Genomic DNA, 10809 nt, shown 5'->3' on the forward strand with positions numbered 1-10809 from the left:
TGACATATCGAGGGACTTTAGACCAATGATGACACGATTGAGAGGAAATCTTCCCCTTTTATCCTTTTAAAACCGATCTTTTCTCATGCCTTGACATCACCTAGAACACCTTTACTTGTAAAAGCGTTCTACAATTGCAAAGGATCAATCTAGATTCTTTAGCGCGTTAAGACTATTAAAAACTTTTTTCTAGCCTTAATAGCTACTTGTTTCAAACACTTAGCGAACCAAGGATTGTTTCGACATCCTTAAACATTACTGAAAGATTCTCTATCCTTAGAGAACTTCGCAGAATGAGTCTCGGATTTATTTCCTTGACTACTTTGATCATTTTCTATTCTAGACTCGATCAAAGTGGGGGCTAACTGTAGACATCTAATTTTGGCCTCCTGTCCCGACAGGAAGTGCAATGACGAAAAATAAAACCATCTTCGTGTTGGATCAAAGTGAAGAATACTTATGGAGAAATAGTTAAGCCATAAAACACAAAAGACTAGCCCGAATTAAAGATAAAAGCCAAAACAAAGGTCCAATTAACTAAACCCGATCATAATTAGTCTTAAGCCCGTGCTTAAAACCCAATAATGACGGATTTAGGAGCGCCTAGGTTAAATTTTAATGCTGCCGCAGAAAAAGCCAAGCGCATCTCAAACAGTCGCGCTGGGCTGCCGCGCGCAACTAATTCAGTTGCGTGCGACACCTAGCGCAACCTCCAGAGTTGCGCTGCAAAAGATTCAGAATTATACGAAAAATATAAAATCGAATCTTACCATAAAGCTGCGCACAAGACAATAAGTTACGCTGCCCATTGCAGCGCAACCTAATCACTTGCTCTGGGATGTCGCGCGCAACTCATCCTGTTGCGCGCGACACCTGCTGCGGCAGAATGCTCGTAACCCTAAACCTAATCATTCTCTATAAATAAGAGCTTAAATCAAGGCTTAAACAGACAGAAAAATAACCTAAAACTCTGGCGAAATGCTTGTGGACTTGTGCAACCTAGCCCCTCTTGTCCCAAACACTCACCCCTTTTGATATTTTGTTACTAGGGTGGAGGTTCCCCAACAATAAGGAGTCCATAAGTTTTCTAAACGAAGATCTAGAAAAGAGAAGTAGTAAATTCCCGAGCACTTAGTTAAATCACTTTTATTTTCTTGCTTAAAAGAACCCTAATTAATTAATTAGTGTTGTTTGATCACCTTTAAAATAATTCATTAATCAATTCCACATAGTATCTTGCATTAAATAAAGATTAGAATTGAATTAAATAATTGTTAGTTGATCACTTAAGCCAAGGCGAATATTGTTTATTTTCTTGTCCTTTTTCACGAATTAGATTAAATAAGAATAACGACATTACGATGTAATTCCTGCGTGAATTAATATGTGTAAATAAAATCAACTAACATAGTTTTAGGTATCGCGTTGTATATATTGTTTGGTGATGAATTTGTAAAAAAGGAAGAGCTAGTAGAGGCCGCACTAGGGCTAGGATAACGATTCCCCTCTAAAGGGAACATTATTTTAGTACCCTCGCTCCCAAACTCATTTCTGGTTTATAGACCAATTTGGGCATGGGTAAATTTATGATTCGTGCTAATTATTCCATGAACTCCACATGGAAGAAAGGCATGAACGAGGTTTATGAGTTTTCCTAAAACTCATTAGTGACTCCCTACTTGTTTCTTACAAAAAAGCGTAATGATAGAATCAATTCTAATTCAAGGTCCCCCAAACAGTCAGGAATTTAAATCCAACTACACCCTAACAAGTGTAAAGTCCTAGCCTTTTAAAGGGCCACGGGCATTTAAAGAGAGGACCCCTTACGATGGGAACCCCCTCCTTACAAGTGCGACGTTCAATGGCTCTAGTACTAATGTTTAACATGTTAGTACCCACATCTTGATGGCAAGTATTATCATAAACATGAATCCCTTGAGTGGAGGGGATCAATTCTTCATTTTTTATGCCCAATTTCTTTTGCAGTGCGTAGTGGGCATACATTGATTGTTGAGCCATTATCAACTAGGAGCATGGGAACATTCATCTGCCTACACACCACAGTAAGGTATAAGGCCTTGTTATGTTGATTCCCTTCCGGGAGCAGATCCTTATCAGAAAAGGAAATCAGATTATTGGTACTTGGCAATTCAGTTGTGAGAAAGCTGACTAGCCCTTTGTGGAGTCATGTCACTATCAACTCCTATCTTCACTAGAGTATTCATCACAGCCTTTCGATGCTCAAGGGAGGTAGCTAAAAGCTTTCATACATTTATTTCTACCTTAGTTTTTTGTCGTTTCTTGATCACATCATTGCTCACAGGGTCAATAGGATCAACTGTTGGTTGTGCTTGCGGTAGAGGTGGACTAGGTTATTGCAACCTTCCATTCCAGGTGAGAACCTTGACCTCAAGGTCCCCCCAAACATCTTCACTAGTGTCAAGAGATAAACAGGCTATATCTTTGAGATAGACGTCTTCAGCGTCACTATCCCAAATTCCATTCACTACTTCATAGCTTGAAACAAAGACAACTTCTAGGAGAGGTTCATTCACATATTGAATGAGTAGTGACAGATCAAAGGAGACTTCATCTCCCGTGATAGCCAAAGAATCAAAAAAGGACCTGTTTGAATATTAGGCTTCTTGCCCTCTGAAGGGACAGGAAGCTGATTAGCATCAATCTGGTCTTGGATTGCATCCTTCAACCTCTAACATTTCTCAGTAGTATGACCCTTTCCTTGATGAAACTTGCAATGAGAATTGAGGTCGTAGCTAGCATTTATGTTCTCTGGTTGAGGTTCTGAAAAGGGTCCAATAGGCATGATCAATTCTTGACTATGCAGACGATAAAAATCTGCGTCATAGCTCATTCCCAAAGGCGTGTAAACCCTCTTTTGCCTTTGCAATCTCTGATTAGGAGTATTAAGAGCTAACACATCATTGATGTTGATGTTGTTGGTAGCATTGTTGGGCTTGGAAGACAAAGAAGAAGGATTGTCGTTCTTCTTTTTTTTCCAAGTGTTGTTGTTATTGTTGCTACCAACAGTCTTCATCAGCTCATCCTCAATATTGTTCCCAATATAGTACACAGCTTCAAAGGTGTTCAAAGGCAGAAAATTCAAATGTTGCTTGTACTTATGAGTCCGATTTGGAATAAAGAGGCGAACCATCTCCTTCTCTTTGGGAGGATCCACCAAGAGTGCATCTGTTTCTCTCCACCTGCTCAAATAAGTAGTGAAGCCTTCATTCTCCTTTTTTTTTAGAATGGAGAGTTCACGTTCAGAGGTCTTAGCCTGGATGTTACATTTGTAACGGCTCATGAAGCTTTCAGTAACATCCTCCCAAGTCGCAACATGATTGGATTCTAAAGAGTAGAACCACTGTTGGCAGGCATGCTCCAAGAAAAGAGGAAACACGATAGGGAAGAGTGCTACATCTAATCCCTTAAGAGCCATGGTTGCTAAAAAAGGCCTTCAAGTGGAATATCGGGTTATCAATAGGCTTAAAATAGGGGATGCCAGCAGTGGAAAACTTCTCAAGAAGCATGTCCCTTATGGACAAAGAGGTGGCAGGTTGCTCCACATAGGTGAATTCTTCAGAGATCTTACTCATTTGCTCTTTGATCTTTTCCATTGCAGCCGTAGAGACATTGTTTTGCTCTATCGTAGTGACTTTGGTAGTGAGCGCTTGCCTCATAGTAGAGAGTGTCTCGATGGACTTGTTAATGTTCTCAATATCCTCCTAAGAAGCCATTGGTTGAAAATAAACTAGAGATGGACTTTGTGGAGATGATTGTGGTGGTTTTCTTGAACACCTCTTAAGAATAAGAGGTTGTTGAGGTAGTGACTTGAACCGTAATAATCTACTCATGCTTCTTGACCAAGTGCTGTGACATTGAAACAAACACACCTTTATTGACCAGACTTAACCTTGACCCAACCGGAAAAGAAAAGGCAAAAAAAAAAAAAATTTTGAAATTTTTTTAGATAAATAAAAGTATGTATGGGAGGATACCATCCGACTTACTCCTAAAAAAATGAAAAACGACACAAAACCATCCTAAAGTACGATTATAAACAAAATGGTGCACGACTCAAGGAAAAGTGCGTGAACTCGACATGACTTGTGAGTGATTAAGTGAGGTTATGGACTCGTGTTATGACCGTGCAGCTAGAAATGACATCAAAACGGACATACGAACCACATAAGTACGCACAAAAACCAAAAATAAACCAACAGGACACATTTCTTGGGCACCGTGTCACGGTGCTGACTGTTGTGACACGGTGCAGTGCACCGTCAGACGATACAAAGCACCATGTCATGGCGCTGCATACCGTGGCGCGTCAGAGCTGCCAAACAAGGTGCACAGTTCCAGGTTTAGTTGTGTGATTTATCCAGATTTTATTCAGTTTTAAGTCCGCACTAATTACTATGTGGAAATAAAAACCCTTGGTCATAGGTTAGTCCAAAAAACAAAATGAACAAACACATGTGGGGTTAGCACCAAATAAACCACGTAGCACTTTGTCACGATGATACAAACAAAGTTCGCAACCTAAGGTCAAGATCTATGTTCAACTATGGTCAAGCTTTTTGGTGTCAAATGGTACCATGGTTAAGAGTTTGGACGCGTTAGCAAAGAAGCCTCCCTTGAGGGTGTATGCCAAAAGGCGACTCCGCGAGTTCGTGATGAAATCGAACACGACTCCATGGTTTGGGTGGATTTAATAACTCGGATGAACCCTTATTGCCATGAGCGTTTTTGGGTTGATAGAGCTTAAATCCCCGGGGCTAAGATGTATGTAGAACACACACGTTTTTTCAGAAAAACCAAAGGAAGCTGACTGTGACAAGAGAAATAAAGCCACTAGAAAGATTTCAGGACTGCCGCGACACGGCAGAATATACCGTGTCATGGTGCTGAACACCGCGAACACAGCGCCATGACACGGCAGGATCTGTCGTGGCGCGGCAGTTAGAAAATCTGACTAGTGCCTTTTTTCCTTCGTTTTGTAATCAGGTTATTCAATATTTTCTACGGGGCAGACCTAAATGCAACGTTAAAACGTCTATGCATATGCAAAATTTGCCAAATTAATCATAGGAATACTTTTCAAGAATCTTTCAAGTCTCATCCACTCATCTTAATTTAGTACTGATCACTCAAATCGATAAATGACCAAGAATCCTCCCCAGTGGAGTACCCAAATTGTAGGCGTCATTTGAAGTGCGCCTACATTAAGCATGGGGAGAATATGCTTGGCACTCATAGGAAGTGGGATTTGACGTAATACGATTAGGGACAAGGAAAGTAGGGAGCCAACAACATGTTTTTAAGGAACTTGTAAACCGTTCACGGATCATAAAAGGCAACCACGATTAAGGGACAAAGAAAGGCAACAATGATTGACCCATGAAGGTCACACCCCATTCATAATCCATGAGATTACTAACTCCATATGGTTCAGAACCACGAAAGGAGGATCAGGGATGATGGTACGAAGTGAGTCATGGAGTCACATTCGCCCGTATTCATCTACTTGATTCTTATAGCGAAAATTATTCCTGCGATCTCAAAGGCATGCAAACAAAGATTCAATTTTCTCCAGAGCTATTATTATGCTAAATTGGTTGAATATTAATGCTACACATACTTCTAAAATAGTAGTGATCACTTGAATTAATAACAAGATTAAAAAGAAACCTAAACCGGTCGTCCAAATTATCTTATTAGGCGTGATTTTCAATTACATATTCCCTTTAACATGCAATATGGTGATCAATAAATATGTAATAGAACAAACGTTAATATTGGAAGCAATTTAACAATAAATCCAACAATATAAAATCGATAGAAAAATAATAGTTTTAAAAGGAACATGATTCCTTACTTTGATTTAGCTTGCTTGCAACTATAAAACAATAAACGAGTTAGTAACTTCAAAGGAAATAAATAAAACAATAATTTAAATTAAATTACATAGAGTTGATTTTGGGCCAAACCCTCAAACAGTTCTAGCTTTCACGCCTTGGTTTAAGGACAGAACCTTGGGTAAAGTACAGATACCTTGGAGTGCTTAAGGAAGGTATTTTGAAAGAATAAGGTAGGCTAGTGTTTAGGTTATAGCATAGAAAAGAAAAGAGAATGCTAATTGATGCCCCCAAACAACAGAAATGAGGGGGGTATTTATAGGAAAAATGAGCAGAGTGAACACACGGAACCCTAAAATGATAAAAACCCTAAAAATAAAGTCGCGACACATCATTAGTATGTCGTGACACGGTACACTTTAGTGCGACGCGGGGAAATATGGTGTGATGCGGGAAAGAATCGACCTACGGAAGATAAAAGCGCGTGAAGAATTTACACGGAGAAAACACGGAACAATCCCGTGTCACGGCATGGGCACAGTGACACGAGAAAATATGTCGTGACGAAGCAGGATTTCCCTTGGCGCGGCACCTGTTTTTGTGACACGGTGGAATTTATTTCCATTTTTTCGTCCAAATTCACTTTTACCCTAATTACGCACAGCATTTTTAAGTGTCGTTTCATAATTTTGAGCTATTATTTATTAATTGGGCTAAAATAATAAATAATATGAAAAGAATAAAAAGGTTTGGGCTAAAAAAACAAAAAATTGGATTGTGCCTTGACTAAACATTAGGCCTGATTTGTTGTTTGAGTTTAATTGAATATAGATTTTAAGCACTCTCGAGATTAAATAGTAAACCCGACCAATAATGGCGGTGAAAGGTTGTTTATCATAGAGTTTAGTTTCGGGGAGACATTTTTTGGTGTCTACATCGACACAAGCAGCAGCCACGCACTTCAGCCGCACACAAGCTCGGACAGCCCACTTGACAGCCACATATGGGTTGCTATGCAGCCCGGCTAGCCAAGTGAGGCACTTGCCTCAATTTGCGTGTCATAGCCTCGGGTTTCCATCCTGATTTATGCGTGATATATAATTAATTCTATATTAATTTTAGAACTAATTTAATGAGCAAAAAATGAAAAATTAGACAAGTCCAACTTAAATTAAATAATTCATTAAGGTACATATAACCAAAATTGTTTCCAAGAACCATTCTTTAATAAAATTGGTTTAACTTGGTGCAATAAAAATAATAAGGGCAATAACTCACTATTAATTTAATTAAATAAATCAGGAGATTTTAACAAAATAAAAGGGAGTTGGAAATATGAACACAAAGTTCAATTTAAAGATTCCAACTTTAACACTTGTGAATCCTTGAAAAATTATATCTTTCAATATGAAGATAAATGAAATTTCTATCACAAGATTCAAACTTTATGATTCCAATCAACTTAATACATGATTAAATCAAAAGTTCAACAAAAAATTCATGGAATTTAGTAACTCAAAGATTCGATCACTTAAAACAATTAAAGATTGAATCTTTAGTACTTGGAAGCAACAAAGAACAAATTTTTCACACTTAATACATTGGATTTGCAATTAATGTGAAAATAGAAAACCAAACTTTCAAGCACCAATTACTACCAAGTAACCATGCTTACAGAGATTTTAAATTGCATATAAATTAAGGAAAAAACCAAATACATAACCACCATAAATATGCCATTAAGATTCAAAGTTAGAAAGACATAAATTTTTCATCAAAACGAAAAAACCCTCGAAAAAGGCATTTCAGGTCTTTTTTTTGGCTAAAAACACCTTTTTCGCCCAAAACTCACTATTTTCGGGCAAAAATCTAGGTTCGGGGCTGAAATCAGCTATAATACGGGCTTAAAATAATAAAACCGAGCTACTAATCTAATTAGCAACTTAAAACCAGAAAAATTAAGCCATAAAAACACCTTAAAAATATGATTATAAAAATAAATGAGCAAGGCTCCGATACCGCTGTTGGGTTTCGGCGAGTCCGACTCACAGCGGTTTGAAACCCGAGCCAAGACCACACTCACAATAATTATAACCATAAAGCATAATTAACTTAAACAACAAGATTAAGAAAGAGTTTAATACCTTTGGCGCGTACTTCGCTCTCTTAAAAGAGCTCTTACTTCAAAAGCTCTAAGCCCCGCTCACACGAGGACCTCCAACGAAGTCCACTCACAACTTGAACACCGAAAATGGCCTATTTCTTAGGAGTTAGCTAAGCCCAACCTAAACTCGAGTAATAATTGTGTTCAAAGGTTTTCACAATGGTGATGCTGTTTTCAACACTTACTTAAGTGCTTTTCCCAATACCCCAAGTTAGGTATTTATAGGGAAATGCAAGAGTGAGAAAAGCTCTCCCATCAATGTGGGGGATTTGATTTTTCCATTTTATTTCAAATCAAAAATAAAATTAATAATCAAGCTATTAATAAATCAACAAGTGGCATGCTCATAAGAGAGGTTAGGTGAGGACCATTTGGAGAGGGGGGGACCAAAATTGTTCCTCACTCCTCTCCCATAGCCGGCCAACACAATCCCTTAAGCCAATAAAAGTGCGCCACGTGGCACCCCCACACATGGGCACTCAAGTGTGGGCTGCCAACCACTACTATGCCCTTCGGCCTAGCAGGCCACGCACCAAGTGTGCGGGCTGCTTGGCCGACTCCTGCTGCTAGCAAGCCATGCACTATGTGCGGCTTGCTAGGTGCAGCCTACTAGCACGCCACGCACCATGTGCGGGCTGCTAGCTGCAGCTTCCTAGCAGGCCTCACGCTTGGTGCGGGCTGCTAGCCTCGGCTTGCTGGCATGCCATGCACTTGGTGCGGGCTGCCAGCCTCGACCAACTACTAGCATGCCTCGGACATGGTGCGGGCTGCTAGTTGGCCTTGCTAGCTAAGGTGCGCTAGCACACATCGCTAGCCACCTTGCTAGGCTATATGCCCCTAGCACTCGGTTTGCTCGGGGCATTCCAATGCTTGGGGTATTTTAGTAATTTTTTTGATTTATTAGTAATTCTCTCGTCTTGTCTTTTATTATTTTTTACTCGACTTTTGACGCTCGGTTTCGATGCTTCAAGCTCGATTTTCCGACGTCTAAATATTAATTACTCGGGCGACTCATTAATTCCTTCTGAATTAATTCGTCGCCTCGGTTTGTTAGTTGCTTGGGTGTGACCCGAAGGGTTCAGTCAAGATTAAGCTGGAATATTAATTATAAATTAATAAGACTGATCGAAAGCGGCCTCCACCTATTCATTCTAATCACATGACCTCACTTAATAATTAGCTTTCTAATAATTCCGAACCCTCTATCGAAATAATGCACTTGTTCGAAGGACACAATTCCTTTCAATAGTTACGTAAAAGCATGTTAGTGTGTTTAATTACGCTTATGTACTCAGCTTTACTGATTGTGTGTTTGTGTGTGTTTTGGCCTTATATTTACCTTGGCCCTATGATGACCCATTTTTAATGGAGAGTAGTGGAAACAAGTAGAGAGAAGCTTTTCAGGTGATGAAGCATATTCATGATGGGCATGAGTGAAGAGCAAATCATGCTAGTTTCCATAAGATTATGATGTATAATTGCTTTTATTATATTATAATATTATTATTGCGAGACTAACGGGAAGGTTTTGAGATTTGGTTTGTTTTGTTAAGGGCCTACAATGGTTCCAAGTTGTAGGTTTGACTTTATTTTACTTTTGTTTGACTTTACTATTGGTTGGTTGACTTATGTTGAGTCGTTTTAAAAATTTTAAAAGAGAATCTTCCACTGTGTGTCTTTGATAGTTGCCTTAGCCGTTTTCACGGTGGCGGTAATATCTTAGATTTTCCTATTTAAAGTTTTAAATAGGGCAAACATAGGTATTTTAAAAGAAAGGAATTTTTTGGGTGTTACAATATAGCTAATAAAGAATATCATCAAGCCAATAGAGGATATCACCTAGCTAATAGAGGATATCATCTAGCCAATAATATCATCTACCCAATAAAGGAAATCATTTGTAAGTAGAGAATATCATCCAACTAACAGAGGATATCATCCCGCCAGTAGAAATATCATCCAGTCAATAAATGATATTATATAGCCAATAAAGGATATCATCCAGCTAATAGAGGATATCATCTAGCCAATAGAGGATATCATCCCGCCAATTGAGGATATAAAAAATCTGCATTTTGTCAGTCCAGAATGACGAAACCGAAATGTTTCGTCAGTCGGACTGACACAATATCTTCTCAATCTAATATTACTCTCGTTTATCAAATAATCAAAAAGGAGTTGGAATAATATTTTAGGTAAATGTTTATGGAAAAATAATAAACACCAAATAAAACCGAATATATTTGTCATAAGATAGTATAAAATATTTGGATTGATACTATTATAAATGTAACAAATATTTAAAAAAAAAAAAAAAAGTTTAAAAGGAAAGGAGGGTTTTCGAGGGAAAAAACGAGACCTATATGTGACATGTGTCACTCCCGGTGTTTATTTTAGTATTTAGATATTGATTGATTGTATAAAATATTCACAATAAAAAAAAAGTTAAAAAGGAAAGGAGGGTTTTGGAAGAAAAAACAGCCCCAGGATGTTAGATGTGTCACTCCCTGTGTCTGTTTTAGTATTTATTTATTATTGATAGTTATGTGTAATTAGGATGAGCAAACCGGATATACGGTTAAAATTTGAGGAGCTAGACCCGAAATTGGTTAGAATCATGTATAAAATTTGGAATTGGAATTTGAACCACTTTAACTGAAACCTAAAATTTAGGGCTTGTGTGACATTATTTTTATATTTTTCAGTTTTTAGTTTTTTAGAAAACAAGAAAAAAAAGTTTTCACTTTTCTGTTAACAATTTTCAAAATT

Source organism: Chenopodium album, chromosome 7 (assembly GCF_948465745.1).
Source record: "Chenopodium album chromosome 7, dcCheAlbu1.1, whole genome shotgun sequence".
NCBI classification, from domain to species: Eukaryota; Viridiplantae; Streptophyta; class Magnoliopsida; order Caryophyllales; family Amaranthaceae; genus Chenopodium; species Chenopodium album.